The 17,779-nt window shown below is 36.1% G+C and overlaps 1 protein-coding gene across 5 annotated transcripts in view; it reads left to right on the forward strand.

Moving 5' to 3' along the window:
• Positions 1-244: 244 nt before the first annotated feature.
• Positions 245-17,779, forward strand: part of LOC5522219 (G-protein coupled receptor 54) — a 37,083-nt gene continuing 19,548 nt past the window's right edge. The window contains exons 1-2 of one of the 5 annotated variants that reach the window (XM_048722633.1): positions 245-1,403; positions 11,669-11,767. The gene's annotated coding sequence lies outside the window, so the exon portion shown is untranslated. The other 4 variants (XM_032367669.2, XM_032367667.2, XM_032367668.2 and 1 more) reach the window with 4 other exon arrangements.

The raw sequence follows: 17,779 nt of genomic DNA on the forward strand, positions 1-17,779 counted from the left end.
TAGGAGTTGGAATTTTTTATTTTGCATGAAAACCCGGAAATCGCTATTTGGCCGCCATTTTGGAAAATACGGACGCAGAGGAGTGGGGCGAGCGATTTTTTCCCAAAAATGGCTATACTTTTGGCAGTTTGCAGAGATGACCTTTTTAAAATAGATTATAGAAACTCGGATTATATGCATATTTGCTCTTAGAATTGGACATTCAGAAGTGAAATTAATTAACAGTCATAGCTTTATCAGACATTACTTCACGTTGGTAATTTAACCGGCTAAAGCCAAATCCACATCTTTTCAGTTTAAACTTAAATCATAAATCTGGTTTGCTTTTTAAATTGGAATTTTTAAAATACTGTTTAGATGTACCGAGAAATAATACGTCAGTCTTCGTGATCCCTCGATCACTAACGACGTAATTACTTTAAAATACTTCAACGGTTCGTGATCAGAATGACATTTATAGATCCATAACAAGGGACCATGCAAGGAGGAGACTCGGAAATGTACGAACGACACATACAGCGTAACAAGATCTGAAAAAGAGTCGCAACTAGTCAAATGGTTTTGTATGGGGATGCAATAGCTGTAAGTATCGAGTTTTAGTTTCTAAAGCATCCGAACGTGCTTTTACTCTTAAACACCGGAAAAAATATTTGATTGTTTGCAACCATTAGCGAAAGGCAAATAGCACGAAAAATAGTACTCCATTTACCAAACTCACTAGAAAATAACTGAATAATTTCTTAAGATCAGCCTTATGGAAATTTAAATTTTCGCGCACTATCTTTCTAAAAATGGCAAAATGACAGAACACCTAGATTCCTAAATTTTACGGAAAGAAATTATGGGTGGAATAGCTATAATTGAAATAGAGGTGTATAAAGAGAGTGGGGAATCTAACAAAGGGCCGTGTTCATGTCGTATTTATGATTCGTGTGTTGCCTTTTTTCTGGTATTACGTGAATGGGCTAAAAGCGGTTGCTAAGCGGGTTTGTAGCTATTGCCGAAAGTATGGCTGTATTGTATTTGAGCGGCGAAAAAATCAATCCGAGACTGATAATGCATATTGCTTTGTCATGCCGAATGCGTACATGAAACATCAATAGCATGCTTTCTGCTTTTATATTGCTCTGTCTAGCCGAATGAGTAAACACCAATAGAAAGTAGTACCGTTTCCAAAACGAAAGGAAAAATTAGTGCATATATTTTGTTTATGGTGTGGGTCCTTCTGACGGCCGGTACAAGCCGGTTGAGGTGTCAATGTGTTAAGAAAATGTGAAGGACTAGAAACAAGCTCTTTGGAGAAGGGAAGCAAATGTTATAAAACATGACATGGCGCCTTTAAAAATTATCAAACATTTTTGGTGGAATGAAAGCAAATAGCAAGGTCACCTACGGATTTCGGGGTCGGCTTAGAAATGTACTAATGTACAATTTTTTTTCGGAATTTGTATTTCTAGATGTTTTTGTTACCACCATCACCATTTTCGGGAGATTTTTACGTCCGACATGCTTTTAAAAAGGAACCCTAGTATTTTCGGGAGCGAATATACAAGGGACATTACCTAAAAATTTCGCTTAAGGATCTTAGAATCGCTAGGAGTTTCATATGCCTCGGGATGAGTAACTAGATTTTTCGGATGGCTGTTATTTCGCCTAGCAAATCCGAACAGATAAAAAATATCTAGGAAAGCACTATAATGTTAAAAAAAAAAATAACTGCAAACAAATAAAAACGGTATCTTAACTCATTTTAGGCCGGTTGTGAAATTTTAGTCGTTGGGCGCCCTTGGGACATAACTTCTTAAAAAATAAAACAGCGTGAAACATAGACTAGAATTAACATGTTTCTGGTTGAAATGAAGCAAATATAAAACGGAACATGACGCCTTTAAGAGACCGTGAAACATGAACTAGAAGGAAGAGAAATCAAATACAGCAGGACATGACGCTTTTAGAATTAACGAGAGTTAAATTAGCACGTTTTGCGCATTAAGCATTACAGATAATGGTAGCCTTTAATAGTCCCGGCCAGGGAGACCACAAAAAATTCACTGAAATATAACACGCTCGAATCATCTCACAAAATTATGATGTACGCCTCTGTGAACAAATAGCTTTCAGCTGCGCTGACGGTTTCGGGAATTAGCCCTTCATTTTAGCAAAAAAAGGTGTTCTATGTGGGCTAGAAGTCTTGGGCCTTGCCATGCACAACCACATAGAACACTTTTCTTCTTTGGCGGAAAGTCCAAAAATTAGGCACTACAAAAGCGTGACTTCTGGACTATCTCCGAGCGCTCACCTGATCTAGAGGGAAACCTGGTCCCAATAGGGTTTCGCGCCTTTTGTGTATATTATGGTTATTACGTACTACGGACGCGAAAAAACAGACTGGCTAGCAGGTTTGCCATGCCCTGTACTCTCGATGAAAGGGTCAATGACCTGTTCTTCTTCTCCCTTATTCCTTTTTTTTTTTTTTTTTACAGAGGTGTGCAGCACATCAAGGGTAAGCGGGGGTTAATTTATTCCACCACGACCCTGCAGACCAATTAGTTTTTTTCTACAGTTTGTTTGAATTCTTTATTATATATATTCAATAACAACAACAACAAATCACAAAATAGAGTTATTTTATGAGATGACTCAGCATTTTCAACCGTCAAATGACAATCAAATATTTTTTTATCCTGTATAAGGGATTTCGAACGTTTGACTAAGTAGAATTAACTGGAACGTTTATCAGTCGCTGCTTTTCACTTATTATATATATATATATTTAAAATATTCAATAAAGATTGATTTTATTGTTTCCATCATCAACGTTTTCTAATAATAATCATTTTTCTCCATATAACGGACCTAAAGTCAGTATATGAATATCAAAACACTTAAAACCTTCAAATAGCGGACTATTTTAAAGCCCCTATATCCTTGCTAGACAAACTATGTCAATTTTAACTCTTTCAAGCAGACCCTTTATTAGCGGAAGACGAAGGCGCTTCAAACTCTCTGTATTTTTTACCCCATATAGCGAACAAATGAAGTGAAATATTTGTGAGTCTAATAAAAAATGATGACTAATATTCTTTTTTATGATAAAATTATGCGCGAATGTTTAGCATTATATAGGCGTGAGAGGCACTCGCCTCGAAAAAAAACGTAATTGGAGATACTATCTTCGTAAAAAAAGAAAAACATACAATAATTTTTCTGCAATAAGTTATATTTTTCTTGTTATTTTTGAATACCAAGAAACTGGATATCTCTTGAAAGGTATTTGATTTCTTTTTCTGGTTATGGTTCATATATCCTCTGTCCCTGGGGATAGATTTACATTGGATTTTTTTTATTTGGCAAGAAAAACCGGAAATCGCTATTTGGCCACCATTTTGGAAAATACGGTGAGGCGAGCGATTATTTTCCAAAATGGCTATACTTATGCCAGTTTGGAAAGATGGCCCTCTAAAGTGGATTATAGTAATTCGGATTATAGGTATATTTGTTATTAGAATTGGACATTTAGAAGTGATACAAATTAACTGTTATAGCTATATAAGACATATTTATTCACGTTGGTAATTTAACCGACTAAAGACAAATCCACATGTTTTCAGTTTAAACTGAAAGCATTAATCTGATTTGTTTTTAAAATTGGAATTTTTAAAATACTGACAAATGGTCAAATGGTTTTGTATGGGGTTGAAATAGCTGTAAGTATCGAGTTTTAGTTTCTAAAGCATCCGAACGTGCTTCTCCTCTTAAAAACCGGAAAAATTTATTTCATTGTTTGCATCCATTAGCGAAAGGGAAATAGCACGGAAAAAGTACTTTATTTACCAAACTCACTCGAAAATAACTAAATTATTTTCTAAGATCAGCCGATGGAAATTTATTTTTTCGCGCACTATCTTTCAAAATATGGTAAAATGACAGAACACCTCTAGATTCTTTTATTCTACGGAAAGAAATTATATGGGTGGAATAGCTATAATTAAAATAAAGGGGTATAAAGAGAGTGGGGAATCTAACAAACAGCCGTGTTCATGTCGTATTTATGATTCGTGTGTTGACTTTTTCTGGTATTACGTGAATGGACTAAAAGCGGTTGCTAAGCGGGTTTGTAGCTATTGCCGAAAGTATGGCCACCAATCTAAGCGGGGGTTAATTTATTCCACCACGACCCTGCAGACCAATTAGTTTTATTTTCTACAGTTTGTTTGTATTCTTTATTATATATCATCAATAACAACAACAAAAAATCACAAAATCGAGTTATTTTATTCGATGACTCAGCCTTTTCAACCGACTAATGACAATATAATATTCGTCATCCTGTATAAAGGGTTTTGAAGGTTTTTACTAAGTAGGATAAAGCAATTAGTGGTAGAATTAACCGGAGCGTTTATAAGTCGCAGCTCCATGTTGTTTTCATCATAAAGACCTGATGCCAGTATATGAATATCATCAGACGGATACCCTCCATATAGCGGACACCCTCTAAAGACCTAATGTCAGTATATGAATATCATAACACTGACAACCTCCATATAGCGGACTATTCTAAAGCCGCTATATCAATGATAGACAAACTCTTTACCCCATATAGCGGACAACTGGTTTGAAATATTTGTCATATGAAGAAAATGTTGTCAGAAAACTTAGTTTCTTTTCAGGGACCTTCTCAACTAAGTAAAGATGGTCACAGTAACTGTTTTTCTCTTCTGGTTACAAGTAATTAAGTTTACGAAGCGACTCTGGGGTACGCTTACCTTAAAAATTACAAGAATCATGCAGATTTTCCAAATAAGGAATTTATTAGTCTCCTTATATGGAAGTGATCGCTTTAGGCAAAAACGACAATTTTTGGCTCAATTTTCTTGATATGGAAGTCCAATAACAAATGATGACTAATATTTTATTTGATGATAAGACTGCGCGAATGTTAAAAAAATGAAGCGTGCGAGGCACCCCCTCGAAAAAAAAAATCATAAAAAACGTTTTAACTTCGAGTTATATTTATCGTGGTTAGGGGGGGGGGGGGGGGAGGAAAATGTTTTCTCAAGACAACTTAAAATTTTGAAGTCCCCCTTTCATTGTAAACATTTTGACCTCTCCCCCTCCCACATAGAACCCCCAAATTTTCTTTCTCTTTCCCTTAGAGACCTTTTTTTTCGAAGACCCCCTCTTTTTGGTGGTTAAAAATTTTCAATTATGAGCCCCCCCTTCAATATCTTCCCTTACCCCCCCTCGGTGTATTTAATGACTTTAATGAATTTATCCTGTGTCCCAGGGGATAGATTTATAGATAATATAGTTATTAATTAAGAAAACCTATTTGTAGGAGTTGGAATTTATTCGGCGATAAAACTCAGAAATCGATAATTTTTTTTTCCAAACTGGCTATACTTTTGGCAGTTTGCAGAGATGACCTTCTAAAAATAGATTATAGAAACTCGGATTATAGGCATATTTCCTCTTAGAATTGGACATTTAGAAGTGATATAAATTAACTGTCATAGCTTTATGAGACATATTGCTTCACGTTGGTAATTTAACCGACTAAAGCCAAATCCACATATTTTCATTTTAAACTGAAATCATTAATCTGATTTGTTTCAAATTGGATTTTTAAAAATACTGTTTAGATGTACCGAATAATACGTTAGTCTTCGTGATCCCTTGATCCCTAACGACATAATTACTTTAAAATACTTCAACGGTTCGTGATCAGAATGACATTTATAGATCCATAACAAGGGACCATGCAAGGAGGAGACTCGGAAATGTACGAACGACACATACAGCGTAACAAGATCTGAAAAAGAGTCGCATCTAGTCCAATGGTTTTGTATGGGGATGCAATAGCTGTAAGTATCGAGTTTTAGTTTCTAAAGCATCTCCTCTTAAACACCGGAAAAAAATATTTGATTGTTTGCATCCCATAAGCGAAAGGCAAATAGCACGAAAAAAAGGAACTTCATTTACCAAACTCACTCCAAAGTAACTAATTTCCTAAGATCAGCCGATGGAAATTTATTTTTTCGCGCACTATCTTTCTAAAAATGGCAAAATGGCAGAACACCTTAGACTCTTTCATTCTACGGAAAAAAATTATGGGTGGAATAGCTATAATTTAAAAATTAAACGAGACTAACCTGTAAGTCGGAGTTTGATTGTAATTCTATCTCGTCATCAGTCAGGAACGAAGGAGTCACATGAGAAGCATGGCTTGCTCTACTAGCCATTCTTTAAAGTGCCAAATGTAATTAGGGAAAATTTAGGAACGAATGGAGTCCGAGAGGGAAAATACCAGGGTAGGGCTTGTGGCTCCTTCGTTCCTGACTGATGACGAGATAGAATTACAATCAAACTTCGACTTACAGGTAAGTCTCGTTTAATCTTTAAATTCTATCACGTCATCAGGTTACGTCACTACGGAGTCACATGAGATTTGAAAGCCCTAGTTACATGAGGCTATGAATCGAGTCGATTCAAGTCAATGAAAATCGGGTCGTTTATTGTAAGTCGTAAAGTATCAAGCAACAAACAGGCATTTACAATATGAAAAACAAATCATGTTCACGTAACTGGCGTGCGTTTTATATAATAATGACAAGCTGGTAATTTTACAATTGTCTTTTCTAACTTCCTGTACAAACAAAGTGATCTATAAGGGATCAGCCAAAACTGTTCTCTATTGGTTTGTCATAATACTTGGCAAATGTTTGTGCGTTTTACCAACCTCCCGCCTTAAGTATGTATCTCAATGAAATACCGCTCGCTTTATCATAAGAGACGGACGCCGGCCTATTACCCGAGAACTGTGTAGTATCTATACCGGAGCTTCTCATAACATGTTTTGTCCACTTTGCGATAGTAGAGCTAGTAACGGTTTTACGAGGCTTTACGTAGCTAATCAAAAGCTTGGTGTGTTTCCTAAGATTTTTCGTTAATTCCAGGTAACGTCTAAGATACGTTACAATACATAGATTAGGATTTGACGGGTAAGCCTTTAATTGGATCGGCTCTAGATGCCTACCCGGCTTGGTAGTCTTAAGTGTTTCTCTGATAGAAAAAATTACTTTGTAATTTTTTTGGTTTTAGCTTCACCAAAAACAGCGCCCCATCCTTCATTGGAGGCGTCTGTGGTAAGCTCGGCATTAGGAGGGGGCCGTGAGATCACGTTGAATGAGTTTCAAAGATTATCACACCACCACTGTAACTCTCTGCGAGAATCATGTGAGATGGTCATACATTTGTCAAAATCGCCTTTGGCAACTCTTAGGTTAACAGCCTTAGATTTTTCGAGCGTACGATAATGCAAAGGCCCGTACATAACACCAGGAAACGACGATACTAGTTTCCCTATCGTACATGCAACGTCTCTGATTTTCGGCTTCTGATGCCGTAACAACGTATTGCAATTCCGCAAAACACCGGTTGCTTTCTCTTCGGTTAACGAAACCGTCATGCTCACGGAGTCGATAATAAAGCCCAAAAATACTAATCTCTGTGATGGCTGGAAAACCGACTTGTCCAGGTGAATTACAAAACCTAGCGCGTCGAACAGATGAAGGGTTTCGCTTACGTTATCAAGGGTTTCGCTTATCGTTATCGCTTACGTATACCAAGGCAACATGCCCGGCTCTGTGCAACACCGTGAGCGGTGGCTTAAGCAATTTCAGTTGGGCAAACAAGTATATTGATACAGTTTGTCATTCCATTGAAAACGAAGAAATTTCCTGTCTTCGTTAGCAATGCCTACTGAGTAGTAAGCGTCTTTTAAATCAACTGACGCCATGAAACAATCTTTTTCGACCAACTTAAGGTAGTAGCACTGGCTTTTTGGGGGTTTGTATTTTGAAAGTTCAAAACTTCCCAACGTTTAACATTAAAATATCCATATTTCTACAAATTATAAAAGAGTTATAATATAATGGATTCCTGTTATTTTTGCAATGTGATACCCTCTCCTAATTGGATTAGCCCTACCCCCCCTGTCTTAAAATCACTCGTTCACCTTTTTCTCTTTAACCGCGTCATTTTCGACCAACTTAAGGTATAGCACTGGCTTTTTGGGGGTTTGTATTTTGGAAGTTCAAAACTTCCCAACGTTTAACATTAAAATATCCATATTTCTACAAATTATAAAAGAGTTATAATATAATGGATTCCTGATATTTTTGCAATGTGATACCCTCTCCTAATTGGATTAGCCCTACCCCCCCCCCCCCCCCCCCCCCGTGTCTTAAAATCACTCGTTCACCTTTTTCTCTTCAACCGCGTGCGCTATGGATATAATTATTTCGGTATTCTCAAGTAACCAGTTGCATTGACAATTTGTAACTTGCAAACTGTTTTACCCCTTTTAAAATTGGCAAAAAAAATCACTTCAAAAATGAAGTGTTTAAACAGTGTTTAAAGTATCCATTTTGAAATGAATTTTTTCTGTGAAAGCGTTTAATGCTTTGAGATTCAAAATTAGCCGGTGGCTACCATCTTATTTGGGCCGAGTAAGTATGTCAGATATGATCTTACCATCAGTGTGCCCGGTGGGCTCAATGACACCTTTCTTTAGGAGCTTAGTAATTTCACTATAAATAGCATGTTTTTCAACCTCGTTAAGCCTTGAGCAATAGACATTGTGTTGTGTTGGAAGTTCGGCAAATTTAATTCTAAGTCCCATTACTGTGGACAATACCTCCTTGTCGGAAGTTATTTTCTTCCAGGCGTCTATTTAAAATACAGCCTTCAAGAGACCGTGAAACATGAACTAGAAGAAAGAGAAATCAAATACAGCAGGACATGACGCTTTTAGAATTAACGAGAGTTAAATTAGCACGTTTTTGCATGACAGATAATGGTAGCCTTTAATAGTCCCGGCCAGGGAGACCACAAAAAATTCACTGAAATATAACACGCTCGAATCACCTAACAAAATTATGATGTACGCCTCTGTGAACAAATAGTTTCAGCTGCGCTGACGTTACTGGAATTTACTGGAAGTTACTGGAATTTTCGAAAAAAGCGATGTTCTATGTGGGCTAGAATTGGGCCTTGACATGCACAACCACATAGAACACTTTTCACCTTTGGCGGAAAGTCTAAAAATTAGGCACGACAATAGCGTGACTTCTGGACTATCTCCGAGCGCTCACCAGATCTAGAGGGAAACCTGGTCCCAAGAGGGTTTCGCGCCTTTTGTGTATATTATGGTTATTATTTACTACGGACGCGAAAAAACAGACTGGCTCGCAGGCTTGTCATGCCCTGTACTCTCGTCGAAAGGGTCAATGACCTGTTCTTCTTCTTCTTCCTTCTTTTTTTTTTTTACAGAGGTGTGCAGCACACCAAGGGTAAGCGGGGGTTAATTTATTCCACCACGCCCCTGCAGACCAATTAGTTTTTTTTTCTACAGTTTGTTTGTATTCTTTATTATATATCATCAATAACAACAACAAAAATTTACAAAATCTAGTTATTTTATTAGATGACTCAGCATTTTCAACCGTCCAATGACAATCTAATATTTTTTTTCCTGTGTAAGGGGGTTCGAAGTAGGATAAAGCAATAAGTGGTAGAATTAACCGGAACGTTTATAAGTAGCTGCACCATGTTGTCTTCATCATCGATGATTCTTAAAATCATTACTTTTTAAAGATAAAAATTGATGCGCTGCCAATTATACCCCCCCCCCCCCCCCCTGCTGACATGGGATAAGGGATTTAGCATTAATGCTGACATTAAACAGAGGCGAGTGAGGACGAAACCCACTCGGGTAACTATATTTCACCCTGCCAGCAGAGGTCTTTTTTCTTTGTATTTCGCAAACTGGTTTCCGCGAGAAAACACACCAAGCCAAGCAAAATACATAGAATAAAGTCATCTACTAATGTAGGGGATATTTTTTTCGACAAACATAACCAGAAAGTCTGGGTTTTTCCCTTATTTCCGCAGTCTCAGCAGTTATTCGTTCTTTAACAAACGATCAGCTGTTCTTTGCAATCCAATTTGAGTAAATATAATAAGACTTGTCATGAATAAAATCGCCCTCCAAGGCGATCGCCTTGTCTCTGTAGCTCAATGTTTCCCTTTAGTTGATTTTTCTTCCAAAAATAACGTTATTAAAAAATATATAATTCATCATGTCAGAGCCATCGGAAGCTACCAGATACGAATGTGCTTGCTGTTTTACAGAATTGAGTGAAAAAAGTAATTGGAAATGCTGCATTTATCAATTATTAATAGTTCCATATCCGTGTCTTTCTATCTAAGCGATATTCCTTACAATTTATTTTAATGACATCTGCGCGCGTAACCCGTGTCTTTAAGCCAATCTTTTAATGGCATTTTGATGGCAACGAGATAAACAAGGTGTAAGTAAATGGATAGTGAGCACAATACGACAAGCAAAGAATAGTGGATATCCCTGGGGCACCGAACGGCCCAAAGGTAAGCGCTTATTTTGTTGTCGCTAGAAACGCAAGTTTTAACTACGAAGGATTTCATAAGGCCCCGCTTCCAACAAGAGAGAAAGCTGGTTCAGATCCTTTGTTCTATAAGTATAGCAAATGCTGCTATAGTCAAGTTAAAGTCAACTGGATAATAGAAAATAATATGTGTAATGAAATCAAATTGAAAAAGTTAATAACCGCGACAAGATAAGAAAGGTAATGTCCCGATGGTTGCTTCTCTGAATTGTATCCCAGCAAAAGCAAATAGATGAACAAATCGCCTCCCATCGAAAACATTGAGAGCCATTTAATTCTAATCCGCCGAGCCGTTTTCGTTTTTTTCCCTTAAGATAATAAGGGTGCACTATTACTGTGTTACGGCTGCAAAAGCAACATTTCCGAAAGTGGATTCTTTAGATTGATCTCAGCGCCATTGAGTCTTCCTACTTGGAGCCAGAAAAAAGGGTATTGCCAACATGTTTTAACTAATATTAGCCATTCGTATTACTATTTTACAACTATAACTGGTGTCATGTACAGATTTCACAAACTATTTCGAGATAACTTGCTCTTTATGTGTCTTTTGGCAACTCAATAGTCAGACAGGATGAAAGGTCGTTTCGAGTGTGTAACCATCTGCTGTAGCGCTTATAGCATTGCCTATTCTAATGACTAAAATTCCAGGTAACATCTAGTCACTGAATTTTCAGAAGGTAAAAATTGAGGCTCAAATTTCCGCATACAAGGAGTTCCTCTGACCAAAAGCTTAATTCCAAATTTAAAAGAAATTTAGAAGATATGAAATTTAGATATTAGCCAGCAAAGCTGGCTTAATTTCTGATTAGAGCCCGTCTTCTTAACGAGGAGAATTTATACTTTGCACATTTGAAAATTGCACAAATTGCACTTCAAGTCTCATATCTCGAAGACGAATCCATTAGAAAAATCACTTTTTAATATGTTGGCCTACATAAATGAGGAAGCTCTAAGCAAAAATTTAAGCTTAACTAGGTGAACCAGACCTTATTTAGGAAAACTTGCCGTGTTTTTGTTCTGTCTTTCCATTTCGTTGCGCTTTTGGTTTAAAGTATCCCTGAAAAGATAGAGTGGAATTCCGGTGACAAATTGAGCCCCCTGTATTTTTAACTTTTTTCTATATATATATATATGAAGCATTATCCTACAAAGCTTATTATATGTATTAATTGATGTTTTAGTTTAGAAGGCTTCCAACAGCTGAACCGAGGGCTTCCTGTGGTTAGCTTCCAAGAGACAACAAACCTAGCATCGAAGCCATGAAATAGAAACCTTCTGAGGTATCTTAATATTATGGTAACGCTTTTATTAGGGGCTGCTAACTAACATTTTGCATTATACATTTTTTTTTTTGTAAAAATACTCTCATCTACTTATCTATTCCTTTGATCTAAATCGCGGTTACGCTTTTTTTTCCAAGGGAGGGAGATAATTCTGACCCTCCTAAGAGTTTCTAGGAATTTCTGCCACACAGTCTGAAGTGACCATTAACCCCTGAAACGCCCAAATTTTTTCCAGATACTGGCACTTTAGCATTACGATATTATCCCGACTTTTAGGAGAATCCAGGAAAATTGCTGAGGATTTTGGGAGTTCCTAGAATCTTCTAGGAAACGGAATTACCTTGAGGTATTGAGGTGTACAGTATTTAGCTTCCATATTTTCCTAGAAAATCGCAATATGGATTTACGAATTTTATGAGAATCCAGAATATCATGGGAGATCTTGGAGCTCCCAAAATTATTTCATTTCGCACGGGTATAAACCATCCTTACAAGCGATGTATAATAAGTAGTTAGAACTTGTGTTTTGAACTTATGCATGGCAGCTTTTAACCACTTCTTTGGAGAACGTGTTGATGTATCAATTCACTAAAAACAAATAAGATTGTACGGCAAAAGACAAAATAGGACAAGAGTAAACAGTTTGAACGTTTTAAAGGGCATTTGTCAAATACCAAATATAAAACCTTCCTGATTGTTTTCTTCTTATGTAAAGACAATATAAATTATTAAAATTTAGAAAAAACATCTTATAAAAGTTTTACATTTCAGTAGCCAAATTTAAACAAAAATATCCCAAATCTTTATCTTAATCAACAGATCGATATGGATAGCTTTTTCAAACTTCCTAGAATGGCAAAATGGCGGTTGACAGACACTATGACAAGAACTTTGAAAAAATTATCAAAACATTAATATTAACGTGAACTTCACGTGAACATTCACAGAACTTCATTATTCAAAATTCCTTATTGTCAAGATTTAGATCCAACCACATTATCTTAAGTGTAATTAACAAGTGCTTCATCTGTTTGACATTCGTTGCAAGGTTTCTCTTTAGGTCAGTATTCACCAAACAGAAACAAGCTACCCTAGTATTTTATTCATTCTTATGTTAACAGGCGCGCATAAGGGAAGTTTTGTATAAATTGATTGTAAAACTCATCATATCAAACATGGCCTAATGGATAGTGTGCTTTAGTATTGCCTTATAAGCTTTATATTTCCCATATAAGTATATGTTTAATGTTGTACCTAGGAGACATAGCGGGAAAGCTGATCATATTATATACTAGCTGCAACCAAGTCTCTTAATTCAGTGTTTATTATGCTTAAATACCAAAGCCAACACCAAAGCTCTTGGATTTGGAGGAAGTAATTGATCATTATATCGACCACCTTCAGGATTCCTGAACCAACGAGGAACGCCTGGCGCTTTCGAAAAGTGGGTCACTTTTCGCTCGAGAGTGCGATATTTTTTACATTAAAAAGCCGGCAAAACCCCACGAAAACCCATCTTATGGCAATAAAACTTGGTATGGTTTGTTTCCAAGTCCTAAACTACTGATATATTGGTATAAACCCGGAAATTAAGAGTTTGATGCTAATGTCTATAAACATTACCTAACTTTTTATAATAACTGTTAAACATAGGGCAAAAATTTATATAAGAATTTATTTTAATCGTTTCAGAAAAAGCTATCTTGAATTTGACGACACACCCTATTTCAATTTTTAAAAACATTATTATCCTCACTTAATATCACTTGTCGCGATAATCTGTGCACAGCTAAGTATTCGTCAAAACAGCATTAAGAATACTCTCTGAGATTAAATAAATTCCATACATTTTGGCTGCCGTCAGTCAAAAGCATTGATTTTTTTTCATTGGCCTACCCTCTTATTGCCTTTAACCAAGGCATCTCACTCGTTAACCAAATCAATGGGTACAAAACATATTCCGTTTCGGAGTTGAGAAGCGGTTCTAGCTTTTTGGGTAAACGTTAACAATTATTTTTAGAATACTCCAAATCTTAGTAGGTAGATAAATCCAAATTAGCTTGCTCTAGCGTTTCTAGCCAGAACTATAAAAAAATCTACAACAACAGGGCAGTAATTGCATTGCTGTGTCCCCAGTATATTCTTACATATATTCATAGCCATTACAATCGAGTTCATTTTTCCTTCTGACATTTCCTCCGAAGGAGCATTAATACTATTCCATACTTCCTTGCTTGATTATGAATGTTTTTATCATGAATATATAGAATTTCAAAAGAGGTTATGGGAGATGTTATCGTCTTGGCACGTATAACTTCTCGGCTTCCTAATGGCTTAAGATATATTTTACTCCCATCCTTACTATCTTTATAAACAATGAAATGGAAGAAGACCATTATTGCAATAATTCGACCTTACCCTCTCAAAGCCCTTCAAAATAATGATACAGAAGTATGAACTATAAAGATTATTTTTAGAGGATTTTCGATCATTCGTTAGCTTATTAAACAGCCATAGCTTTTTAATCCCTTATAAAATACTTGTTTTAGTCCAAGTTCTCAAACTACGCCTTATAAAAAGCATATTAAAGATAAAAAGTGACACGGATCTTGTCAATCTATGTTTTCCAAGTTATCCACACAGTAAAAAAAAAACTAAATGCATACTGGGCGGAGATGAGAGACTATGTTTTAATTTTCAGCTCATTTTATTTGAGATTACATGATAAGTTCCCTTGTCGGCGATTGTTATCGCTTTTTTTTCTGTCTTATGCTACTGCCTAGAGTACAATTAGAGCAAATAGAAAGATATATTTGACTCCAAAATGTATGTGCGGCGACCTTAACCCATTGACGCCTGCCTATTTTTGAGCTGAATTTACAAAAAACAGACTGAAAACAGATACCTCCCCCCTATTCTGAGTTTTATACAGCCCGTCGAAGTCAAACACAGCTGCACCTAGTCAGCGGTATCCAAGCTTTCCAACAGTGCTTTGCGGTCCCCACTTTTAATCCCTTGTCGTTGTGCTGAAGCCAGCACAAGTTGATGGTTGCTTGTATTTTTCATCAAAAATACAGCTATGAGCATATTAGGAGAGTGTCTCAGGACATCATGAAGTCTTTTGGGGCATAATTGATTGCTTTGCTTATGGATATTTGCAAGCAAAGGTGGATTCATGATGATTTTTTCTTGTTTGGCTTTGCCTGGATTAGAAAATAATTTTCTAATGAATCACCACAGCTCTCCTAAGTGAGCTTGATCTCCCAGAATGCTTTGCAATACGTAAAGACATCTTCGTGGTTGTACAAGCCTTCAAGGAGTGGACATTGTGTTTTGAGGCCATGGAAATGTACCTGGAGGATCAGAATAAAGGTATCTATTTGTGTCTTGAGCTGTGTTTGCTTATCTCTCTCCCTTGTGTGGTATTTTGAGCGTTTTATTGAGAGGGGTGATTCTGCTTTTCTCTCCTTGTTCGATTTGGGATTTGTCAAAGAACCGGTGCTATTATTTGGCTTAAGAGCAGATGCCAACACCTTGGTTTGATGCATATCTGCAAGACCATTTATCCCTTAGACTGATGCCTGAGTATCTTCATCTTGTTGTGTTTATTTTGAATTTATAAATTTTTTGGGTTGTGGGTACTTCCCAAAGCCGGTACAGGCCGGTTGAGGGGTCAATGTGTTAACCTTTTGTAAAAAAAAAAAAAAAAAAAAAAAAAAGAAGAAAAAGAAAACAATGGTATACAGGTTTTTTTTTACAAAAATGATTTGTTTTTATTAAGTAATGATAGCCATTCAAAAGAGAAATAACAACTTACACAGGGATCACCCAATGCCCCTGGTGTAACAATAAAATAGTCCAGTTTTTATCTGATTTCTTTCATTCGCGACAGTAGGAACCGTTCAACCATTTAAATCAAAAGGTGCAGAACGTGCAACTTCGTGCAAATCAAATTTTGGGTTTGTCATTTGAAACAGAACTGATCATTAGGGAATCCGAATGCGAATGCAAACATTCAAATTAAACAAGAAATAGATAACATACATGGTCAAATGTTATTGAAACAGACAGACAATTGTTTTGTGACACTTACTGAGACCTAAACTATCTATCACAGGTGATCTAAGTGCAGCTTGACAAAGAAGCTAAAATGTAGAACATGATAAAGTTTTAATAATCGATGGGCACTGTTGAGGAATGAGCTTAATCATATTGCGATTTGTTTAAAAGACGCGTTCTTTTCCTCTATCTTACAGACCTCAAAATGACAAGCTAGAGAGCCAATCCTTTTGTTTAGCTTTAAGCCCTGAGTGCGCGTGCGCAATGAAAATACTACTAATACATTAAGCAAATTTAAGCGTCCTTGCAATCAAATGAAGTGCTCGTATGCACGTGTGCTGTTTAAACGTTCTGGCATTTCCAATGATATATTTGCAAGTAATTTTAAGGGCAATTTTCCCGATCAGCTTTGAGCATTTTGCCCGTGCTCGCAAACTCTCGCCAAGAACCGCATTCGGCGATAATTTAAGACGATAGGCAGGCTTCAAGTAAAATATATAGGTATGTATTTGGAAATACCAATTTTTCTTATTCTATTTTATATTACACCCGATATAGTATTTTGATTAGATTTCTACTTCTGTTTTTAGTTATCTGTCTTTTGTTCTTACTTTAATTTATGTCTTGAACATTTAGGTCATTCAGATTCTAGATCATTCTTATTGTTTTTCCAATTTTTCTCTCTTTTTTTATTTTACATTTCTCTTTTTTTATGGATTTTTATTTATTTTTTATCAATTTCTTTCCATATAGTATTTTCTTTTTCCCTTTCCCTTTCTTTTCTCTTTGCATTTTTTCCCTTTCTTTTCTTTTTTTTTTCATCTTCTTCTTTCATGAGTTTCTTCTTTTTCTTTTTTACGCTCGCACAGTTTTATTCTGTAATTCAGAATTAGATATCAAACAACCAGACAAAGTCATTAAAACCACTAAGGAAATCAACAACCACGCTCGCAGATTACTTATGCTCGTAAATAACTTATAGAAGTGTTAAACAATAGAAAGAACATCAAGCGGTGCATTAGACTATATTCCTCAAAAGGCTTTTAAAAAGCTCTTTTTGCAATTAAGAATGGAAAAAAATCAAACCTGGAAAATTGATGTATTGAATTTATGATAAATGTTTAGACTTTTTACTAAGCAATAACGGAAAACAATCATAGAAATATGCTTGAACGTGCTGGTATTGTCGTTTTACAAGCACTCTTTACAAGCTGTTAATTAGAGGGTCAGCGTCATTAGTTTTAAACTAGATCCTTTCAAAATCTGTCTGATAGTGAATTAGTATGGACACTGATATTATATAATTATCCAGATAACTTTTTACTTATTTTTGTACTTATAAAAACAACACGTAAAATAATTTAGGGTTCTCTCGGGACATTTATTCCGGTCTATTTTTTCTTTGTCTACATAAATTATATTTTTGACAGATTGACAGAAGGGAAGAAGGGGAACGCTTTATTGGAGGACTCTCCTATAGCGTGATTTGGTTTTAAGCACAGGAAGCCCGATACTAAAAGCCGCTGCGTAGGAGGTTATATTAGGGGCCAATGATGACAAATTTCAAACTTCACGAAAAACTTGGACCGCCATTAGCGTCGCATATCATTATCGAAAGCAGACAAGACCCCATACGTCAGTTTGTAATATTATACCAGGATAGGAAGCTTTCATACATTATGTAAAAACGATTTTTTTCTTTGTAGCCGACTTGTAAATTTTAGTATCGTTCTGTTCATTGTGTGAAAAGCTGATAGTAAGTGGTTGTGAGTAGGCCAGCAGAAGTGAACTTGGAACTTTATATTAAGAAGTTAAAAGGTAAGTCGAGACCTTTTATTGACTTGATAAAACCCGTTTGTAATGCCCGGAGGGGGGGAGCGATCCATATAAATTTAAAAACTCTTTATTAGGTTTTTTTCATCATTTTCGTAACCTCGCTTTTAAATTACA

The sequence above is a fragment of the Nematostella vectensis genome, chromosome 15 (assembly GCF_932526225.1).
Source record: "Nematostella vectensis chromosome 15, jaNemVect1.1, whole genome shotgun sequence".
Lineage (NCBI taxonomy): Eukaryota > Metazoa > Cnidaria > Anthozoa > Actiniaria > Edwardsiidae > Nematostella > Nematostella vectensis.